The sequence below is a fragment of the Anomaloglossus baeobatrachus genome, chromosome 12 (assembly GCF_048569485.1).
Source record: "Anomaloglossus baeobatrachus isolate aAnoBae1 chromosome 12, aAnoBae1.hap1, whole genome shotgun sequence".
NCBI lineage: Eukaryota > Metazoa > Chordata > Amphibia > Anura > Aromobatidae > Anomaloglossus > Anomaloglossus baeobatrachus.
This window is the reverse complement of record NC_134364.1, coordinates 70847092-70869420: the sequence shown is the minus strand read 5'-3', so window position 1 is coordinate 70869420 and position 22329 is coordinate 70847092.

Below are 22329 nucleotides of genomic sequence, written 5' to 3'. Positions count from 1 at the left end.
AACTTTACCCAATAATGTCAACTGCCTATTTAGCCCCTTTCATTGACTAAAAGTCGAAACTATGAAAAAAAAGATGAATGGTGAAATATAGAGAAAATAATCAGGTTGCTTAAGGTTTTTTTTTTAGTTTTAGGACAAAGGCAAACACTAGAAATTTATAAAACAAAGATATAGTCTTCAATTTAACTTCCTATTGTTCTAGTGCCTAGACTGGACCAGACCTTTCCTGTCCTGCAGTCACCTGTCCGCTAAGACCAGTGATTGGCTGCAGTGGTAAGATGACTACATAGTGGGATGTATTAACTTAGAGTCCTGATAAAAATCCCCAGAGATGTTTCAACGGGGGCTTTTTTTTTGTTTTGTAGCAATGCTTAAGGCCTCAGATGTCCATATGTTCTTGTTCGACAAATACGGACTTAGATTTTTGGTGAGCGTTTCATCCAAGTTTCATCAGAAGTTGTTCCATGTTTCATCAGAGGTTAAGAGTTTCATAAGAGGTTGATCCATGTTTCATCAGATGTTGTTCCATGTTTCATCAGAGATTATTCTGAGTGCCATCAGGGGTTGTTCCGAATATCATCAGAGGTTATTCCGAGTGTCATCAAAGCCTGTTCTCACTTTCATTCGAGGTTGTTTTGAAAGTCATCAGATGTTGTAATTGGTATCATCAGTGGTTGTTCATATTGTCATCAGAGTTCCGAAAATCATCAGAGGTTGTTCCGAGTTTTATCAGGAGTTTGTTCGGAGTGTCATCAGAGGTTGTTTAGAGTTTTCTCAGAGGTTGTTCAAAGTGTCATCAGAAGTTGTTCCATGTTTAATCAGAGGTTGTTCCATGTTTCATCAGAGATTGTTCCGAGTGATATCAGAGGTTAAGAGTTTCATAAGAGGTTGTTCCAAGTGTCATCAGAGGTTGTTCCAAGTATCATCAGAGGTTGTTCTGAGTGTCATTAAAGCCTGTTCCGAGTTTCATCAGAGGTTGTTCATAGTGCCATCAGGGGTTGTTCCGAATGTCATCAGAGGTTATTCCGAGTGTCATCAAAGCCTGTTCCGAGTTTCATCAGAGGTTGTTTTGAAAGTCATCAGAGGTTGTAATTGGTGTCATCAGTGGTTGTTCATAGTGTCATCAGAGTTCCGAAAGTCATCAGAGGTTGTTTCGAGTTTTATAAGAAGTTGTTCCGAGTGACATCAGAGGTTATTCCGAGGGTCTTCAGTGGTTGTTCCGAGTTTCATCATCGCTTCTCCGAGTGTCATTAGAGCTTTTTCAGAGTTTCATCAGAGATTCTTTTGATTGCCATCAGAGGTTGTTTTGAGTTTCATCAGAGGTTGTTTCAAGTTTCAACAGTTTTTCTTGCACGTGAAAAAAATCTATTCTTTTCTTATCTAGCAGATGGCATCTGAGTGCGTTATGCTTTTATCACGGACCCATAGACTTGCATTACTAATTTTCATCCAACACTTGTATCAAAGTCAAACATCGATTTTCAACAGGCTTTTCGGTTTGTGGAAAATCATGGACTTATGAATGACTCCATTAACTATTGTAGGTACAAGCACTATACGTGAAAACCACAGATCATATGCAAAAAACAGACACGAGAGATTTGTTTGTTGGAAAAACCCTTTAAATTTTTCAAAAACATTTTCTGAAAACTTAAATCAACTTTTAAAAAACTTTTATAAATTAATTGTTTTCAGAAACTAGAAAGAGTCAAGTATTATATAGACTATTAAAATTGAGTTTTAAAATAAAAATATATTTTTCATGTATTTTATTTTTTTTACTGTTTTCCATAGCTTTTTTTTTTGCATTTTGGAACAAGAAAGAAAGTGAGTATAACTCTGCGTGAGTGGCCGGTAAGCCTGGAATTTTTTGAATGAAAAGTCCCTTAAATAATGAAAACAAAATTCTAGAAAGTCTTATATATATATATATATATATATATATGTATATATACATATTAGTCTTCCGAAATTTCTTTTTAAGGACTTTTCAAAAAAATTACAGACTTGCCTGGCAAAAAATATTATATATTTTTCTAATTGGAACAAATTCCAACTATTATGTAGACTATTGTTTAAAAAATATATATATATTATTTTTTTTATATTACTTTTTAGTCTTTTTTTGTTTTTTCGTTGCAGCTTTTTTTTTGCATGTTAGAACAATAAGTAAAGTTTAAGTGACCGGGTAGACACGATGCATATTCATTACGCATGTCTGTGGCGTTCCCCTGGTGACAGACAACTTTAAAGAAACTTGAACCAGACCCTTGACCCTCGGAAGGGCAAAGTGCGCTCAGTCTGCGGCGGAGGCCCCTTTGTCGGCATTCACACTAATCTGACTGATTTTGGACGTCTAGTCAAACCGTGACCCCCGTGTCTATAAAGGGGGAATGTTTGGGACTTTGTTGCATAATGTTCACCATGAAAGGGACGGTAATTATTCTACATTCGGGGTGAAACTTGACGGAGCCACAATTGGCAAATCCAAGCAATGACGGGCAATAAAAATGGATGGATGAAGGACTCATTTAGAGTAAAGAGGGGTGAAAAAATGATTTTAAAATGTTATCTAATGTGATTAAAATTATAAAAGGAATGTATAAAACAGTAAGAATAATAAACAGTAATAGTAACAATAATATTCATATTTTGTGTTTGTATGAATGAAGGTCGATTACTGGTAAAATAGATCTAAACCCCCCGATCCACGCTTTGTCTTCTTATTTGTCTGGGAGAGCTGTTCCGGAGGTCCTAGTTCATCTGGACCTCCTACATGTATCAGGGCTTTATGGTGATGGGATCTCATACCTCTTCTATGTATATGTGCCGGCTCCCACTTCAGAATGGCTTGGTATAGAGAGAATCTTCCCAGCTCAATCCAGTTGAACTGTTGGACGTGTCCGATGGACCTGGAGAAGAGGCTTACAGCCAACATTTCTGTTGGCTAGAATCCCATCTTGACCAATCTAGGTAAGTGTGAGGGCCCCAGAGTTCGCTGCTATACAGGAGGATTGTGGCAATGATGGTATTGAAGAATCTTAGCCAGACCCTCACTGGTGGCTTCAGATGATAGTTTCTTTCAGGTGACATAGAAGGTTTTGGAGGCTTTGTCTGTTAGGAGCTTCAAACAAGCCATATAGACCCTGACTGGTGAATTTCCAAGTCCAGGTTGTCCGTTCCTGTAAAAGCAAAAATGTTTAGCACAAATTAAGCGGCTGGTCCCATTTTCTTTTTCTCTGGACACCATATTGGTTTTCTTTAGGTTGATCGGTAGTGCCCATGTACCCCGCTCTCAGCGGCCGAGCTGCTCAGATCCAGACCTTCTGTGGGTGGCTCGAGGGTCTCCGGACCCGGGGGTCTCGCGGTCACTTCGATCAAAAAGGGGGTTTTAGTGGTGGATGTAGGACGCATATGTACGGGCTGAGCCGTATTAAGTTTGTGACACCACCCACGGTGTGTGGTGAGGTTGGACACCACCGCTGCAGCTACGGGGGCACCTGGGGGAGATGTTGTGCAGCAAGTTGTTAACCCCTCCGTGGGCAGGGATGGTGGCCCTGGGACCCGTTGGGTTTTTGGTGCAGGGAGATGGGCAACCGCAGGGTGCTGGTGTACTCACTAGTGAAGGAAACACACGAGTCTCTGGTAAACCAAGGTGATGGTGGTCGGTGCCCGCAGCCGGCTGCGTTCTGGTTCTCACACCCGGCTGGTGGTCTCTGTCTTTCTCCTGCACCTTTTTTAGAATGGTGGACTGCCTGTGCTTGCAACTTCAGGAGTCCGCTCCCGGTTGGATGTGGCCTAAGGATCCCTTGCCCGCAGACGCTGTTCCATGGGATCTCTGAGCCCTGGTGGTGGCTTTTTATCCCCCTCAGTGGGCTGTTGTCTTCTAATAGGGACTTTGGGTGGGACAGGACCTCTACTCCTGGCCTCAATTGGTTAATTAACGAGTTCCAGTAGCTTCTAGACTTGGTTTCAGGGTCCGAGTACCCCCCTGTGTGCTCCGGTTTCCGAGTCGGTTCCCAGGGTCAGTACCGGCGGGCCACTACCCTGTCCCGGTCCACCTCGGTTCCATCGAGCCATCTTCCCGTCTCCTGCAGACGGAGACCTGCTGTCTGCCTCCTAGCCAGTGGCACCAGGGCTCCTACCCTGGCGCCGTTCAATTTGGGGTATTCACCTCTGCTGGAGCTGGACACAGCTCCAGCCCACAATCCTCTCCAACTTGAACTCTAACACTTGACTCTCTACTTTCCCGCCCCGTGCTGTCTAAACTCCTCGGTGGGCGTCTTCCAACTGCCTGGTTCCGCCCCCTGGTGTGTCTATCCAGCCCCGAGGGGGGTGACTAGGGTTTTAAAGGTTGGCTGATGTCACCTGTGAAGGAACGGTGTTGTGCAGGGGCCTATTTGTGACTACCTGGCCCGGCCAGGGTGTCACACCCATGTGGAGCTGAATTTCTCCAAGATCTGTAGGTTGTCTTGGAGGCAGCAGCAGTAGGTCATACAGGTCAGTAGTGTATACAATGTAGGTGTGTAGGTTTGTAGGTCAGAAGTGCATACAATTTTACCTAGGCATGATGGATGGTGAGACCTGGTGGTGCGGAGGATTCTAGAGCAGTGGCCTCTCATGTATGTAAATGTTGAAGAGCATTGGACTTAGGCTGCAGCCCTGTCTGACTCCGCGGCTCTCCTGGAAATAAGCAGTTCTTCTGCTCACGCTCACGCTGCAGAGGTTCTTGGTGTAGGAAATTTTGATGACATCGTTGTTCTTTCCTCCTATTCTACTCTCCAGTAATTTTAGGAATAGACCCGCATTCCAAACTGTGTCAAAGACATAGATCTTCCCTTCCTTTGTGTTGCAAACATGGATCTGAATGAGACTGTGTAGGGTGTAGATGTGGTCTGTTGAGCGGTGCTTTGGCATGAATCCTACTTGGCTTTTGCTGAGGATGTTGTGCTCGGTGAGGAAACTGAGGATCCTCTTGTTCAGGAGGCTGTTGAACACAGATTTCTCAGGTTGCTACTGACACATATGCCTCTGTAGTTGGCAGGGTCAGACCTGTCCCTGCTCTTGTGAATGGGTGTGATGAGACTTTGGTCCCAGGTTTGAGGGAAGTGGCCGGCATTCAGCACAATATTACCCAGTTTAACTGTGGTTCCACTGCGGCTTCAGGCCTCACCCGAGGTTTAGTAGTCATCTCGGATACGGAGGAGGTCATCTCCAGTAATAACCACCAACACACTCATCCAACACATATCCACGGGAGCTCTTCCACTGGGACTGGGCTAGGGTAGGTGCTGGGGTGGCCATCATGAGGTATGGGACCTCATGCCCACTAGTTCAGCAACCCGGAAGGTGAAGCACCAACAGGGGAAGTGAGGAGCTCTCATCGTCGCGCCTCTTTGCCATAGGTGACTACTACCGCCATCACCCTTCCCAAGCTCTGCCTGTGGAGAGTTGTACTACCTGAGCTGCGTTAACATCTGCCCCAGAGAAGAAGTCCCTCAGCGGCGGCTAATACTGTCCGCACACCATAGATAGTGTCACAAATAACTACTCCCATCATCCCCATCACCATCTATATTGACACCGCAGGGGTCACGAGGGGCCAGGCCTCTGTGACAACCTGAATCAATATCGGCCCAGTGACGAGTAACCCGAGGGACCCCGTGGGCGCCTCATAACTATTGCAGATTGTATTTGTGGTGGGCTGTACTTCAGCATTTCTGGTTAAAGGATTCCAACCATCCATGAATCTATCTCATATCTTTCTATCCATCCATCCATCCACTCATCTATCCATACATCTATCTGTCCATCCATCCATTCATTCACCCATCTGTCCATTCACCCTTGCATCCATCCATCCATCTATCCATCCACCTACCCATCCATGCATCTACCTATCCATCCATCCACCTATCCATTCATACATCCTTCCGTCCATCGGTCCATCCACCAATGCAGCTATAAATCTTATACATCCACATAGTATTATTATTATTATTATAGCGCCATTTATTCCATGGCACTTTACAGTGAAAGAGGGTATACGTACAACAATAATTAACAGTACATAACAGACTGGTATAGGAGGAGAGAGGCCCTGCCCGCGAGGGCTCAGTCTACAGGGAATGGGTGATGGTACAATAGGTGAGGACAGAGCTGGTTGTGTCGCGGGCGGAGGGGACGCGCTCGCCACGCTCGGGTCCGGGGCTTCTGCTGCTGCTGCTCGGTGGCTCGAGCGGTGGGCCGGACCCGGGGACTCGAGCAGCGCTCCTCACCCGTGAGTGAAAAGGGAATGGTTTGTTTGGGGAGAGAGTTCGTGACGCCACCCAGGGGACGTGGTGATGATGGCACCACCGCTGCTGGTGAAGGGGATCCCGGGAGAGATGGAAGGGAGCAGCTAGGATGTTGTCCCCTCCGTGGGTCGGGGGTTGGTGATCCTGGGGCCCGGTGGTGTAACGGGGAGGCTGGATGGCTGGGTTGCAGGGGCAGTGCGACGCGGTGCCAGATGGCACTGTGGTACTCACTCAGACAATCAATAGAAGCTGTAGTAGGAGAGAAAAGGCGCAATAGGGTCTTACCCGATTTACAGGGCAGAGGGAAAAAGGGTTAAAACACACTCACCTGGCTGGGTTGTGCCAGTCACAACCCCTTAGAGAACGTGGATGAGTGCTTTAGTGGTTCAGCAGCGGCCCCGTGTCTGAGCAAAGGATATCAAAGTGTAGACTGGAGGAAAAACGGGTTTAAAAACCGCGCTAGGAAACCACGAGCAAGGATGTAAATGAATATTTTTCTTTTATTTGGATAATTCCAACGCGTTTCGGAGACCCATCTGTCTCCTTCCTCAGGGAAAAAGAATCTTACAGTCAATGAGGAGTTGTCCTTATAAAACAACATACAGACAAAAAGAAAAAAAAAAGGGAGGGAGAGGGTGGTGTATTGGTTACACCCCCCTCCCCCTCCCTTTTTTTTTTTTTTTTTTTTTTCTTTTTGTCTGTATGTTGTTTTTAAACCCGTTTTTCCTCCAGTCTACACTTTGATATTAGACAATCAATGACAGAGTCTCTGGTAAACCAAAACGGCCGGATGGACGGGTCCCGCAGCCGGCTGCAGTGTTGTTGTTGTGCTCTCCCCGGACGGCTGATGGTGGCTGTCTTTCCCTGCACCTGTTAGAAGTGTTCTGACTCTTGTGGTTGCCCACTGGTAGTCCGCTCCCCGGCGTATAGGTGCCGTAGGAGCCCGTTTTGCCCGCAGGCGCTGGCCTTTGGATCTCTAGCCTGTGGCCATGGCTGTATATCCTCACGGTGTGGACTGTTGCCTTCTGTTGGGAGTTGGTTGTTGGGGAACCCCTGGGGTTCCTGTCACACTCGGATTTGACTATTGACGGCGGCTCCAAGCCTGGTCGGGGTCCGATGGCCCTGCCTGTGTGTGCTTAGCTTCACTCCGCTCCCCGGTTCGGTACCGGTGGGCCACCGCCCCTCTCCGGTCCTTACAGCTTTGCAGAGTTCGACCAACTCCTGCAGACGGCCACCACCGTCTGCCAACCTTGCTGTCAGTGCCTGGGCTCCTACCCAGGCACACGCAGACGTTTTACTCCTCTCACTTTCACCTCCTAAACTGATCTCTCTGCCTTTTCCCGCCTCCAGGCCTGTGAACTCCTCGGTGGGTGGGGCCAACCACCTGGCTCCGCTCCACCTGGTGTGGACATCAGGCCCTGGAGGGAGGCAACAAGGGTTTTTTGTCTGACTGTTGTAACTGTCTAGGGTGGGGGGGTGTATGTTGGTATGTCTGTGACTACCTGGCTAGTCCAGGGCGTCACAGTTGCGCAGTGGTGTACTGGACTGAGAGCTATTGTAGGTTGTAGGCTTGTTGGAACATATCCATCCATCCATCCATAAATCCATCCATACATTAAACTATCCATCCATTTATCTGTCGATCCATTCACTTATCCATCCATCTATCAATCTATCTACCAATGCACCTATCAATCTTACCCATCCTTCCATCTATCCGTCTATCCATCCACTTATACATCCATCTGTCCATCCACCAATGCACCTATCAATCTTATCTATCCATCCCTCTATCTATCCATCCATCCATCTACCTATCCATCCAACCACCTATCCATCCATTCATCCGTCCGTCCATCCATCCATCCATCCATCCATCCATCCACCTATCAATCCATTCATCCATCCATCCAACCACCTATTCATCCATTCATCTGCCCGTCCATCTACCCATCCAACCACCTATCCATTCACTCATCCATCCGTCCGTCCATCCATCCATCTGTTCCCCATTTATCTAATGGAACATTTTCCGCTACTTTAGTCAATCACCAGAAGAAGTGATTGGATAATAACCGCGTCAATTGATTTCACGCTAATTTAGAGCGTTGTCCATACCGCGTTATTAAATAAAGCTTGGCCCCGGCGTGATTGTTCTGCATTATCCCTGGGATATAATGGCTTTGTAGCCGGTAGATTACTGTATACTATAGAGGAGCAGTATATAGTAAATATCAGCAGATGCACTCGGGGACGTGTTATATATGACTATACGTTAGTACACCGCGGCGCGGTCCCGGGAGGGTTTTAATGATGGTGACTTGTAGGAATAAATAATGATGCTGTGTACATGATCCCGGTGTATTAATAACTGCATGTTCTCATTCTGTCATCAATTAATTTAATTACTGGTTACAACCTATACACAGATTATACAACATTCCGGGGTTTGTGGTTTAAAAAATATTTTTTAATGAAAAAATGAACAAAAAACCCATCAAGAACTAATAGCGAATAGATGGCCCCGAAGCGAAATTATCCAAAATAGTTTTTGCCCTTCCTCTTCCCCATCACCAGGGTTTGGTAACTCATTTATCTAGAACATTACGAGCTGTGGATTTTTAAAATCCAACTTTTTGACTTTGCCCCAAACTTTTCTGTTGCACTTCCCATGCGGAGCCTGTAGGTGTCAGTATTTCTAACTGTTAATTGAACTTTTTTGCACTTTGTCCTCTCTCAGTCTCCAAATATTCACTTGTGCCTCCTGTAGTAGCCCCCTAGACTCTCTTTAATAGGATAGTATACTTTATTAAAGGGGTTCTCCACCTTAAGTATCCTTTTTTTTCCACATGTAAATACATGTCTTTGGGCTTAAAAGATATGTTATAGGGTTTGAGTAAACTTTTTTTAACCATTTGGTTTTTATAACGAATTTTATTAGGAAATTTTGAAAAAAAAAAACAAAAACAGTTAGAAACTCTCATCAGAAAGAGCTCACTGAAGGATTCTCAGTTAGCTCATTCTGAAGCCAGCAATAGATAATACAGCAGAGAAACTATGAAAGAGAAAAGGTGCAACATTTTTAATGAAAACCAATTGCAAAATTGTTTTTATACTTCTCAAATATATACATTTAAGTAAAAATATATCTGTAAACCAATATATTGGCTCAATTAAAAAACATTAAATTGCAGCCCACATCTTTTTTTCCATGCATAAGGGTTGTATAATGACATATATCAGGTTTGGGACTAGGGTCAGGGTAGGGTCAAAGGCTAGGGTTAGGACTAGAGTTACGGCAAGGTCTAAGGTTATGGATAGGACTAGGGTTAGGGCTAAGGTTGGGGCTATAGTTAGGGAAAGCTCTAGAGCTAGGGATAGGACTAGTTTAAGGCAAGGGCTAGGGTTAGGACTGGCATAAAGGCAAGGGTCTAGGGCTAGAGTTAGGACTAGGGTTAGGGCAATAGCTAGGGTTAGGGCAAGGGTAAGGGCAAGGTCTAAGCCTAGGGTTGGGACTAGGGTTAGGGCAAGAGCTAAAGTTAGGACTGGGGTTAGGGCAAGGTTTAAGGCTAGAGGTAGAACCTGGGTTTGGGCAAGGGCTAGAGTTAGGGCTAGAGTTAGGTCTAGGGTTAGCGCAAAGGTCTAGCGCTAGGTTTGGGACTAGGGTCAGGGTAAGGTCTAAGGCTAGGGTTAAGTCTAGAGTTACGGCAAGGTCTAAGGTTATGGATAGGAATAGGGTTGGGGCTAAGGTTGGGACTATATTTAGGGCAAGCTCTAGAGCTAGGGATAGGACTAGTGTAAGGCAAGGGCTAGGGTTAGGACCAGGATAAGTGAAAAGGCCCAGGGCTAGGGTTGGTACTATGGTCGGGCCAAGGTCTAGAGCTAGAGTTAGGACTAAAGTTAGGGAAAGGGTTAGGCTTAGGACAAGGGAGTGAGAAAGGGCTAGGGTTATGACAAGGATTAGGCCTAGAGCTAGGGTTAGGATTATGGCAAGGACTACAGTAAGGACAATGGTTGGGGCAAGGGCTAGGGTTAGGACCAGAGTAAGTGAAAAGGGTTAGGGCTAGGTTTGGGACTCGGGTCACGATACGGTCTAAGGCTAGGGTTAGGGCTAGAGTTACGGCAAGGTCTAAGGTTACGGTTAGGACTAGGGTTAGAGGTAGGGATAGGACTAGAGTAAGACAAGGGCTAGGGTTAGGACCAGGGTAAGTGAAAGGTCTAGTGGTACGGTTGGGACTAGGGTCAGGGCAAGGTCTAGAGCTTGGGTTAGGACTAGAGTTAGGGTAAGGGCTAGGCTTAGGACAAGGGTGTGAGAAAGGGCTAGGGTTATGGCAAGGGTTAGATCTAGAGCTAAGGTTAGGGCAAGGGCTACAGTTAGGACAAGGGTTGGGGCAGTGACTAGGATTAGCACTAGGGTTTGGGTAAGGGCTAGGGATAGGGCAAGGGCTAGGGTTAGTGCAAGTTCTAAGGCTAGGAGGGTTAGAGCAAGGGCTAGGGATAGAACTATGGTCAGGACAAGGTCTAGGGTTAGGACTAGAGTTTGGCAAAGGTCTAGAGTTATAAAATAGTTACAGTAAAAAAATTAGATAAAAAAAAATACAAGGGTTTGTCTGAGATTGGATTTCTTTTTTCTCTCTAATTTACAAATTAATTTCTGGGGGTGTCATGAATTTTGGGAATTGTTGGGGCTACATACTATATCTATTGGCCGGTGAATTAGAGAAATCCATCATTTTCTATTCTCGTCTCTGAAGAGGACCCTGAGCCGATTCTTTTCATTTTTTCCATCAACTATTTAGTTTTTCTTTTTTTTTTCAAAAATTAAGTCTTCCCCCGAGACCCCTCAAAGTCCATTAAAGGAAAAATCCTGAAATATATACGTGATGGTAAATTAAAGACGGAACCAATTGACAAGTGGAAATTGTGCGGAGATGTATTTGATTATAGCGATGGGATTAAAGGGAAGACGTCTCTTCATTTATCATTGATTCCAAAGTCACCTCTGTGTTCCTGACTCGTCGTAGAGGAGCCGCCGCACAATGAAGACTGGATTTTATGATCTAATAATGTGATGTATGATCTTAAAAGATGGATATTGCAAGGAAAAGTCTAATTAATGAGGGCCGTGGACTAAAAGAAAAAGTTTTTGGTGCTAATATCGCACAAGCCATCACTCACACACACTTAAAGATATACATTTGGGCAAAAACTTGAGTAACAAAAATGGTGGGTCATCGTCAGTTGCTCTGATGCATCAGGTTACTGGTATCTCAAAGACAAGGTAAGGCGAGAATTGTAATGTAGGCTCATTTCTTTGTCTTAAAGGGGTTCGAGATAGAAAAAGACAGATAAAAAAGTCTCCAATTAGATCAGGAGGAGCTCACTGACCGATTCTCAGTTTACTCATTCTGCAATCTGGCTGTAAAAAGCTCATTTTGTGCTATTAAAAATATACATTTGGGCAGAAGCTTGAGTAACAAAAATGTTGGGTCATCGTAAGCTGCTCTGATGCATCAGGTTACTGGTATCTAAAAAATTAGGCAAGGATTTTAATGTTGGCACTCTTTTGTCTTAAAGGGGTTCAAGTCAGAAGAAGACAAAGTTTCATATTAGATCATAAGAAGGAGCTCACTGACCGATGCTCAGTTAACTCATTATGCAATCAGGATCATATTGTACAATTAAAAATATACCTTTGGGCAGAAACTTGAGTAACAAAAATGATAGACTATCGTAAGCTGCGCTGATGCATCAGGTTATTGGTATCTCAAAGACAAGGCAAGGCGAGAATGTTAATGTCTTAAAGGGGTTCAAGATAGAAGAAGACAGATAAAAAAAAGTTTCCAATTAGATCAGGAGGAGCTCACTGACCGTTTCTCAGTTAACTCATTCTGCACTCAGGCTGTAAGAAGCTCATTTTGTACTCTTAAAAATATACATTTAGGCAGAAACTTGAGTAACAAAGATGGTGGGTCATCATAAGCTGCTCTGATGTATCAGGTTACTGGTATCTCAAGGACAAGGCAAGGCGAGAATTGTAATGTAGGCACTCATTTCTTCGTCGTAAAGGGGTTCAAGTCAGAAGACAAAGTCACCCATTAGATCATCAGAAGGAGCTCACTGACCGTTTCTCAGTTTACTCATTCTGCAATCAGGCTGTAAAATGCTCATTTTGTGCTATTAAAAATATACATTTGGGCAGAAACTTGAGTAACACAAATAGTGGGTCATTGTAAGCTGCTCTGATGCATCAGGTTACTGGTAAGACTTTTAACATTGGCACTCATTTCTTCGTCTTAAAGGGGTTCAAGTCAGAAGAAGTCAAAGTCTCCCATTAGATCATCAGAAGGAGCTCACTGACCGTTTCTCAGTTAACTCATTCTGCAATCAGGCTGTAAGAAGCTCATTTTGCGCCATTAAAAATATACATTTGGGCAGAAGCTTGAGTAACAAAAATGGTGGGTCATTGTAAACTGCTCTGATGCATCATGTTACTGGTATCTCAAAGACAAGGCAAGAATTTTAATATAGGCACGCATTTATTTGTCTTAAAGCGGTTCAAGTCAGAAGAAGACAGATAAAGTCTCCCATTAGATCATCAGAAGGAGCTCACTGACCGTTTCTCAGTTAACTCATTCTGCAATCTGGCTGTAAAAAGATCATTCTGTACAATTAAAAATATACATTTGGGCAGAAGCTTCAGTAACAAAAATGGTGGTTCATTGTAAGCTGCTCTGATGCATCAGGTTACTGGTATCTCAAAAATTAGGCAAGAATTTTAATGTTGGCACTCATTTCTTTGTCTTAAAGGAGTTGGGTTGTTGTTTTTTTTTGTTTGCTCTTTTTTACTTAAACAGGGCTCAAAAAAAAAAAATAGTAATTGGGTGTCATTAAAAATTTTGCATCGTTTGGCTTTTACAGGCTGTTTGTTTCCCTGCAGGTTTCATTTGATGTGGTCATACATTATTATTAATTATTATTATTATTATTATTATTACACCATTTATTCCATAAGCTGGGAACAGGTCAGAAGAAGTCATATAAAAAAAAATATCAGTGGGAGCTCACTGATAGATTCTCAGTTAACTCATTCTACAATCAACCTGTACAAAAAAAAAAGCTAAATTTTTACAATTTGTTTTATTGATACCCAATTACAAAACCGATTTTTAGCCTCAAATATATTAATTTAAGTAAAATAAATATGTCACTAAAGAGAGATTATGCCATTAGGATAACTATAACCAGGTTACTGGTCTCTCACAGACAAGGCAGCACATACCAGGAAGACCATGGGAAGAATTTTAATGTAGTCACTCATTTCGTTGTCTTAAAGGTGTCCAAGTCAGAAGAAGACATATAAAAAAAGTCTCCCATTAGATCATCAGAAGGAGCTCACTGGCCGATTCTCAGTTAACTCATTCTGCAATCTGGCTGTAAAAAGCTAAATTTTTACATTGTTTTATTGAAACATAATTACAAAAATTATTTTAAGCATCAAATATATCAATTTAAGTAAAATAAATATGTTGCTAAAGGTGGATTACCCCGTTAGGGTAACCATACATATAAGGACGCTGTTGGCTGATCATTTTCAATGAGAAGAGGGGAGAAAACTGCAGATAGATGCCTCTTAAGACCCCTGAAAACAAAGGGATCAGGAGCTCAATTTTGGGCCGCCTGTTTCTTTATTCCCGAAATCAGCGAAGTTGAATAATTTCTATCTGATGTATATAGGTGTCTTTAGTCCAGATCTTCTCCGGAAGACGTTAAGAAAAAAAATTGGATCAATAACAAATTTTCCCACAAAAGTATTGCAGCTGTGCACCATTCACTTCAACTGAGCTCACCTGCAATACCAGACCCAACCTATAAGTCAGGGGGGCGCAGTTTTTGGAAGAAGGCAGACTCCTCCGGCAGTCATTCAGAGGAAAAAAAATTGGGTTAAGATTAAGAACAAATTTTCCCAAAAACTTGCCTAGAAGAATTGCAGCTGTGCACCATTCACTTCAACTGTGCTTATCTGCAATACCAGACCCAACCTATAAGTCAGGGGGGCGCTGTTATTGGGAGAAGGCAGACTCCTCCGGAAGTCATTCAGAGGAAAAAAATGGGTTAAGAACAAATTTTCCCAAAGCTTGCCTAAAAGTATTGTAGCTGTGCACCATTCACGTCATCTGAGGTCACCTGCAATACCAGACCCAACCTATAAGTCAGGGGGAGCGCTGATTTTGGAGGAAGGCAGACTCCTCCAGAAGTCATTCAGAGGAAAAAAAAAATGGGTTCAGAACACATTTTCCCCAAAACATGCCTAGAAGAATTGCAGCTGTGCACCATTCACGTCATCTGAGGTCACCTGCAATACCAGACCTAACCTATAAGTCAGGGGGGCGCTGTTTTTGGAAGAAGGCAGACTCCTCCAGAAGTCATTCAAAGGAAAAAAAATTGGGTAAAGAACAAAATTTCCCCAAAACTTGCCTAGAAGACTTGCAGCTGTGCACCATTCACTTCAATTGAGCTCACCTGCAATACCAGACCCAACCTGTAAGTCAGGGGGGCGCTGTTTTTGGAGAAATAGACTTGTTTGTCTAATTCGGGACAACCCCTTTATTTATTTTAGAATTATCTTTCGTTTTAGGGTTTAACGCAGTAGTGAGCCGCAGTAGGGGTCACGGTTCCCACTGGAGGGGATGAATGTCCCTAACGAGGCTGCGTAATTAGCTATTTTATAATTGATTTTGAGATTGAAAGATTCAGACCTTGAGGAACAATTCTGGGGATCCAGCTGAAGACAGAGGCGAGGTTGAGTCAAGTGTCCCATTGCCGTCTCCATTGTCCGTAGACCATGGTGGATCCAGACAGGTCATTGTACTGCGCCCACCACATGGAGGATGTGTGGGAAACGGTGATGCCCCCTTAAGAAAGGATTACAGCCTCATTTGTGTCATAGCCTCATCTATGAATATGCAAAGGCCACTTAGAGGCTTTCTCAGACGTTGTATGGACTGGCAACGAGACCCCCCCCCGTCCGTCCCCTAATTATCCCCTATTTAACTCATCATCTTAATTACTCACCTTGGCCACATAATAAGTGTCCTCCAAGATTATGGTAGAAGACGACCTGAAATAATTGTTTCTAGGGCAGAAGCCAAAATAATAGATCCTCCCTCCTCGGCGCACATCCCTCAATTAGAGAGGATCAGCCGGTATCACGCTCTCGGTTCAGGACGCCGGCTTCAGACTTTCACACCGTGAGAAAATCCTGCAAACATCTCCAAGGTGCAGATGTCCGCCGGGCCCAGGTGACCGCAGACCCCGCGAGGGACAATAGATTGCATGGTAATTGGGGGGCCGGAGAGATTAGCCGAGCAAAGAGCTGTTCCCTGTGTGTCCCCCGGACAATGGAAGAAGTCACAGGAACATTTATACTTGTGTGATTTTTTACTAGGCATGAAGGAAAGTGAAATCTCCGGACACAAAAGGAACGACTGCAGAGCGGCCAGAGAAATGTCGTAGAAAGAGCGCGGAATAATGTACTCATCTGTCTGATGATCTATTCATCCATCCACACAACCACCCACCTACCTATCCATCCATCCATCCAATCATCCATCCATCTATCCACCCAGCCACCCACCTACCTATCCATCCAGCCATCCATCCAATCATCCATCCATCTATCCACCCAGCCACCCACCTACCTAGCTATCCATCTATCCAACCATCTGTCTATCCTCCCACCCATCCATCCATCAATCCACATACCCATCCATCCATCCACCCAACCACCCATCCATCTATCCACCCAACGACCCATCCATCTATCCACCCACCCATCCATCTATCCATCCATCCATCTATTCATCCATCCATCTATCCACCCACCTACCTATGAATCCATCTATCCACCCACCCATCCATCCATCCATCTACCTATCCATCTATCCATCCATCCGTCTGTTGGAAGTGCGAGTCCATTTTCGTCAGTCCACGCCTTCTAGATCCTCCCCCCGTTTCTTCAGCGCTGCCACCCGTTTTCCATTAGCTTGCTTCAACGCGCAGGGCCTTTCCTTTCGTAGTACCCATCATAGGGAGGTGGTCACTATTGACCAGAGGGCGTCTTCGCTTCACTGGGTCCTTCACAGACCGGGCACATCTTTGTGGCTTTGCCAGGCTACAACCCCCACAATGGGCAGAGTCTCTTCTCTTCATTGCGCCACCGTCCGCAATCTTTACCCACACCACGGTCGCCATTTTCAGCTTTGTCTCAGTTGGCAGATTGGTCACCATTTTAGACTTTACATGGGTCCTTCGCACGTCTCAATGCTTTTTTAGAAGCCAGGCCCTATCCTGCTGACTATGCCACATGTAAGGGTGGTTTGGGACAGTAGCCGAAATTGAGGGGATCTCTCCTATAGTCCGATCCCTGGCAGAGCAAGGGCGCTCATGCTTGCGGTGGTCCTAGCTGGTTGTGTGGTCTTCCGGGGTGCAAGTCATACCTTGTTTCAGGCCGTCTATAAGGCCACTACCCGTTTGTAAGGAAGCCACCGACACAGACTCTGAGTTCTTTTCTAACAGTCTTTTACTAAGCGTTACCACAGTACATTCATCACATCAATAATGCCATACTTGACCACATTCTTAATGGTATGCCTCACTTTAGGGCACACTTTTTCTTGGGCTTCTCCATAGCCTTTGGTACTACGGATGTTGCTAATCTGGAGTCCTCTACACTGCTTAGCATCAGACTCCCGCACATCACTAGTCATGAAGTCCCCATCAGCTCGAGGTCAGCTTCCCACTTACAGGCATTCGTTCACTAACTATACGACCTGTAACCGGAGTGCAAAGATGGTGCCGGCCTACTCGGCGGTCGGACTCCCTTTTCGTTGGTCTACACTTTCCAGGATGGAGCCTCTTCATGCTCCTCCGCTGTTTCTTCAGTGACGCCACTCATTCTCTGCCCCACCCACAAGTATTTGTTCACTAACGATACGACCTGTAACTGGAGTGCAAAGATGGCGTCCGCCTGCCCAGCGGTGGGAGTACCTTTTTGTCGGTCCACACCTTCCAGGGCATAGCCTCTTCTGGCTCCTCCACCTACTCTTCCGAGTCCTTTACACTGTTTTGCCTCAAACTTCCACATGTCAGAGTCATTAAGTCTCCGTCGGATCAAGGTCGTCTTCCCACCCACAGGGATTCGTTCACTAACAATGTGGCGCCCTGGACAAGCTAGGACGTCACAGATACTGCAACAACACACCCCACACCCCGGCTAGGCACATCAAGGTCAGACATGAATCCTTGTTACCTCCCTCCAGGGGCTGATGTCCACGCCAGGGGGTGGAGCCGGGCGGTTGGCCCCACCCACCGAGGAGTTCACAGTCCTGGAGGCGGGAAAAGGAAGTCAGAGTAGTAGAGAGGAGAGGAGGAGAGGAGTTCAGTTTAGAGAGTTGAGGAGTGAAGTGGTAGCGGAGCAGACTGACGGTGTCCGGGGGTGTGGCCCGGGCACATACAGCAAGGTTGGCAGACGGTGGTGACCGTCTGCAGGAGGGGCTGATTGACGTGAACCGTAAGTGTTACACGTCGTGGCTCTCTTATTGCAAGGAATGAGGTGGTCCCCCATTCCTTGTCTGCCACGAGCCCTCCTGCTCAGCAGCGCCAAAGGTCTGGGAGACTGCAGGAGTTGCCTTCTCAGAGACACAGCAGAAGGGTGACACCTAGTGGTTCTCCCCTTGCAAGGAATGGAGCGGTCTCCCATCCCTTGCCTGCCACGAGCTCTCCTGCTCAGCATCACGGAGGCTCTGGGAGGTTGCGCAGTGTGCAAAGAATAGATGCTCAGGGAAGCAGCAAAACTTCCCATGTCTCTGCACATTGTGAAACCGGGGATCCCGCCTTTATGACCCAGAGGCAGGAAGATGAGCATGTGCTCCACGTGACGTCTTCTGATTCGCTCACTGATATCACACGGCCCGATGACGAGGCTGGTGATGTGCTGAATCCTGAGTGGCTGGGCCAGGACGTCACGAATCCTGATTGGGTCACGCCCGTCTCGCGCCCGCCCTTGGGTGGAGCTACACCTCCTTAAAAGCTCCCCCTGCCATCATGGCGGCGCGCGACCGTCCTTCTATGTTTGGATGTCTGGCAGCGTGCTGCCACGCCACTGCTTAGGCATTATTGTCTTTTGTGGGCTTTGCCCTTGCTGCTCAGGCAGCACCTAGTTTGCAGGTCTTGCTCCTGCCTTGCTGTTCCGGCAGTATCCCGTTTAGCAGGCTGTGTTCCTGTCCCAGGTGAGCTCCTCGAGTCTCTGTCGGACTCACTTGGTTTCTGAAGCACACGTGCGTGGGCACCTCTGTGCTACCCTCGTGCCATATTCCTGTGACTCCCGCTGGCACACGTGTGTAGGCACCTCTGTGCATCCCCGTGCAACAGGTACGCCGTACGAGAAGCCCCGAGCCATACAACCCTCACGGGTTAGGGCGGACCGGTGTACATAGATCGTCTGTGACGTTCCAGACGATCACTAGCAGCAACCCGCTCACTCTTTCCTGACCATAGCAGCGGTCCCTTACACCGCACAGTGGACCTTGACCGGCGGAAGCTGTCCATTTCCCATCTTGGCACGCTTCCCCGGGTCCCCCTCGTAACACGTAAGGACTGGGGACGGGCGGTGGCCCGCCGGTACTGGACCGGGGAGCGAAGAGAAGCCAGCACCATTCGGCAGGGCCTACGGACCCCGACCAGGCTTGGAGTCACCGTAAAACCGGTCAAATCCGTTAGCGAAGGGAACCTCCGGAGTTTCCCAGCAGTCAAGACCCGATTGAAGACAACCACTCAAACCGTGAAGGGAAATAGTCACCTCCAAGGCTACAGTTCCCAGGGCCAGAGCCTGCGGGCAAAAGGGGCTCCCTCAGCATCCATCCAAGCTGGGGAGCAGGTTACCGGTGGGAAGCCACCAGAACTGAGAACATAACACAGGTGTAGAAAAAGGCAGTCACCGCCAACCTACCGGGAGAAGAACCACCGCAGCAGTCTGTGGGACCCGTCCATCCAGCCGTTTGTTTTACCGGAGACTTTACATTCATCATTGGCTGAGTGAGTACCACTGTGCCGTGCAGCACCGCGCTGCCCCCGCGACCCTGCACCTCACCAGGCCCCGCAACCCGCCTGCCATTCCTCCCTCACCGGGCCCCGGGACAACCAACCCCCCTACCCACGGAGGGAAAAAACAACATCTAAGCTGCTCCCTGTCATCGCTCCCAGGATCCCCGTCCAGAGCAGCGGTGGTGTCACAACCTCACCACAACCGTGGGTGGCGTCACGGACAATAAATCCCCAAAACCATTCCCCTTTTCACTCACGGGCGAGGAGCGCCGCTCGAGTCCCTGGATCCGGCCCACCGCTCGAGCCACCGAGCAGCAGCAGCGCCGGACCCGAGCGTGGTGAGCGCAGCGTCCCCTCCCCGCCCACGACAACAACACAACCTGTGACCAGCGTGCAAGAATGGTGCTGGCCTGCTCAGCGGTGGGAGTCGGTTCATACCTTCCAGGGCGGAGCCTTTTCCTGCTCCTCCACCATTTCTTCAGCCACACCACCCAGTCTCTCTCACCCACAAGGATTCGTTCATCTAACATCCATTACCATATCGACCTGTTCACCCAAGTCTACACAGAACGTCCTCAAGAGGACTCATTTTTTAGGGACAGCCTGATGACAGGAGAGTCTGTTTTGAGTCCAGGGCCTGGAAGACCTTGTAGTGGGATGGCGCTAGGTCTCTAAACGTCCTCACTCATTGAGTTTCCCAGACTAGTTGGCCTTTTTCCATATTATCAAGCCATAGACTGGCTAGCAAGAGTTAACCTCTGCTAGCCTGCTCATTCGTCTTCTTTGATCATATGTTGTAAGGAAGCCAATCACTTCTGCTCCTCTCATGTTTAGGCTGGAGGAAATCTTTTACCCGTGCCAGCTAAAGTTTCTACTTTGTTGGTCTGTGAGTGGTGTCCCAGACTTGCCGGAGAAGGAGATTCTTTGTGCTTGGTGCTGTTGTGGAGTTACCCGACATCTTGTTGTTTCCTCCTAATCTGTTATTGTCTTATACCTCTGAGTGTGTGCTGTGTGACAGAGTTTTGATTTCCCCTGCTTGCCTATTTCTGTGTAAATCACACTCCTCTCCCAGCCCCGTGTGGGGGAGGGGATGTAAGAGGATATAAGATCAGGGCTGTTCAGGAGCATGGCCAAGAAGGAAATTCAGACATCCCCACCATTAGGGGTATCCCTGAGACTAGGAATAGCACAGGGCCCCCTAGTCTGAGGGTTGGCTAAGGGGGCCTTGTTTCCTGCTATCCCCATAGTCCCTCGTGACAGATGTATAGCACAATGCATATACAACACCGCGGTTGGTGTCTTCAGGGACAGTACTTGGCCACCACCTTACATTCTGGGTGGATTCTACGTTTCCAGCATCAGGAGCGGCGGGCAAGTATCCCTAAGTATGTGATATGCAGACTCCTGGCCACACTCTGATTAGACTTGTATTGAGTGAGGCTGCGCCCCTCTAGTCGGACTGTGGCCGGGAATGAGCATATCACATACTGGGGACACTTGCCCATAACTCCCGATGCTGGGAACGGAGAATCCTTTCAGCACATAGTGCCCACAGCTTGTAGCTTAAGGCTGGAAAACCCCTGTAACGATTGAGCATTTGCCGAGCTCTGGAGTGCGGCCTACACCTTGTAAATTATCTCTATTGCATAAATTGTTGGGCTGGCACAAACCGTCATATTGGACTTGGGCAAAGCAATCGGCTCATCACTAGTGTATTGCTATTTTGTCTAGCTGTTTCTTTTTATCTATTTATCTTTCAATCTATGTATCTAATCTTTCTATCAATCTATTGTCACACGGAGTTTTGAACAATCTTCGCCGACTGTCATGGCTGCGTTGGGTTCTGTTCAAATTGAAGATTTTGACACTCCGCCTGATGATTTCTCTGGTGTCTTGGATCCACAGAGGAAGACTCTGGCGTCGACCTGCTGTGTGCTGATTCATAGGCAGGCTAGCAAAAGTTTATCTCTGCTGGTCTGCTTGCTCCTTTGATTACATGTTGTGAGAGAGCCAATCACATGTGCTCCCCTCCTATTTATGCTGGTTTAAACCTTATACCCATGACAGCTATAGTTTATTCTATGTTGGTCTGTGAGACTTGGTGTCCCAGACTTACTGATAAAAGTGATGCTTTTTGCTTGGAGCGGTTGTGGCGTTTATTCATGTTGTTTTGTACTACCTTCCTGCTCTTGTTTTTCCTCCTGAATCTCTTATTGTCTTTACCTTTATGTGTGCGCACAATGTGAAAGAGTTTAGATTACCCTTGTCTGTCTTTTCTGTGGGTTTCATCAAACTCCTGTCCTGTCCCTCCCTAGGGGGAGGGGGAATCAGATCAAGGCTGATCAGGAGCAGGGCCAGGAAGGAGACTCAGGTCTCTCATCCATTAGGAGTATCCCTAAGGTTAGGGATATCATAGGGCCCCCTAGCTTGAGGGACTGCTTAGGAGCCCCAGTTCTATCCCTCTATCAATTCCTTTATCTATCTATATATCATCATCTATCCCTTTATCTATCCATACCTCTATCAATCCCTATATCAATTTATCTATCTATCCCTCTATCTATCCCTCTATCTATCTATCCATCTATCTATCCATCCATCTATCTATCCATCCCTCCATCTATCTATCCCTCCATCTATCTATCCCTGTATCTATCCCTCCCTCTATCTATCCCTCCATCTATTTATCTATCTATCTATCCCTCCATCTATCCCTCCATCTATCTATCTATCCCTCTATCTATCCCTCTATCTATCCTTCCATCTATCCCTCCATCTATCCCTCCATCTATCCCTCCATCTATCCCTCTATCTATCCCTCCATCTATTTATCTATCTATCTATCTCTCCATCTATCTCTCTATCCCTCTATCTATCCCTCTATCTATCTATCCCTCTATCTATCTATCTATCCCTCTATCTATCTATC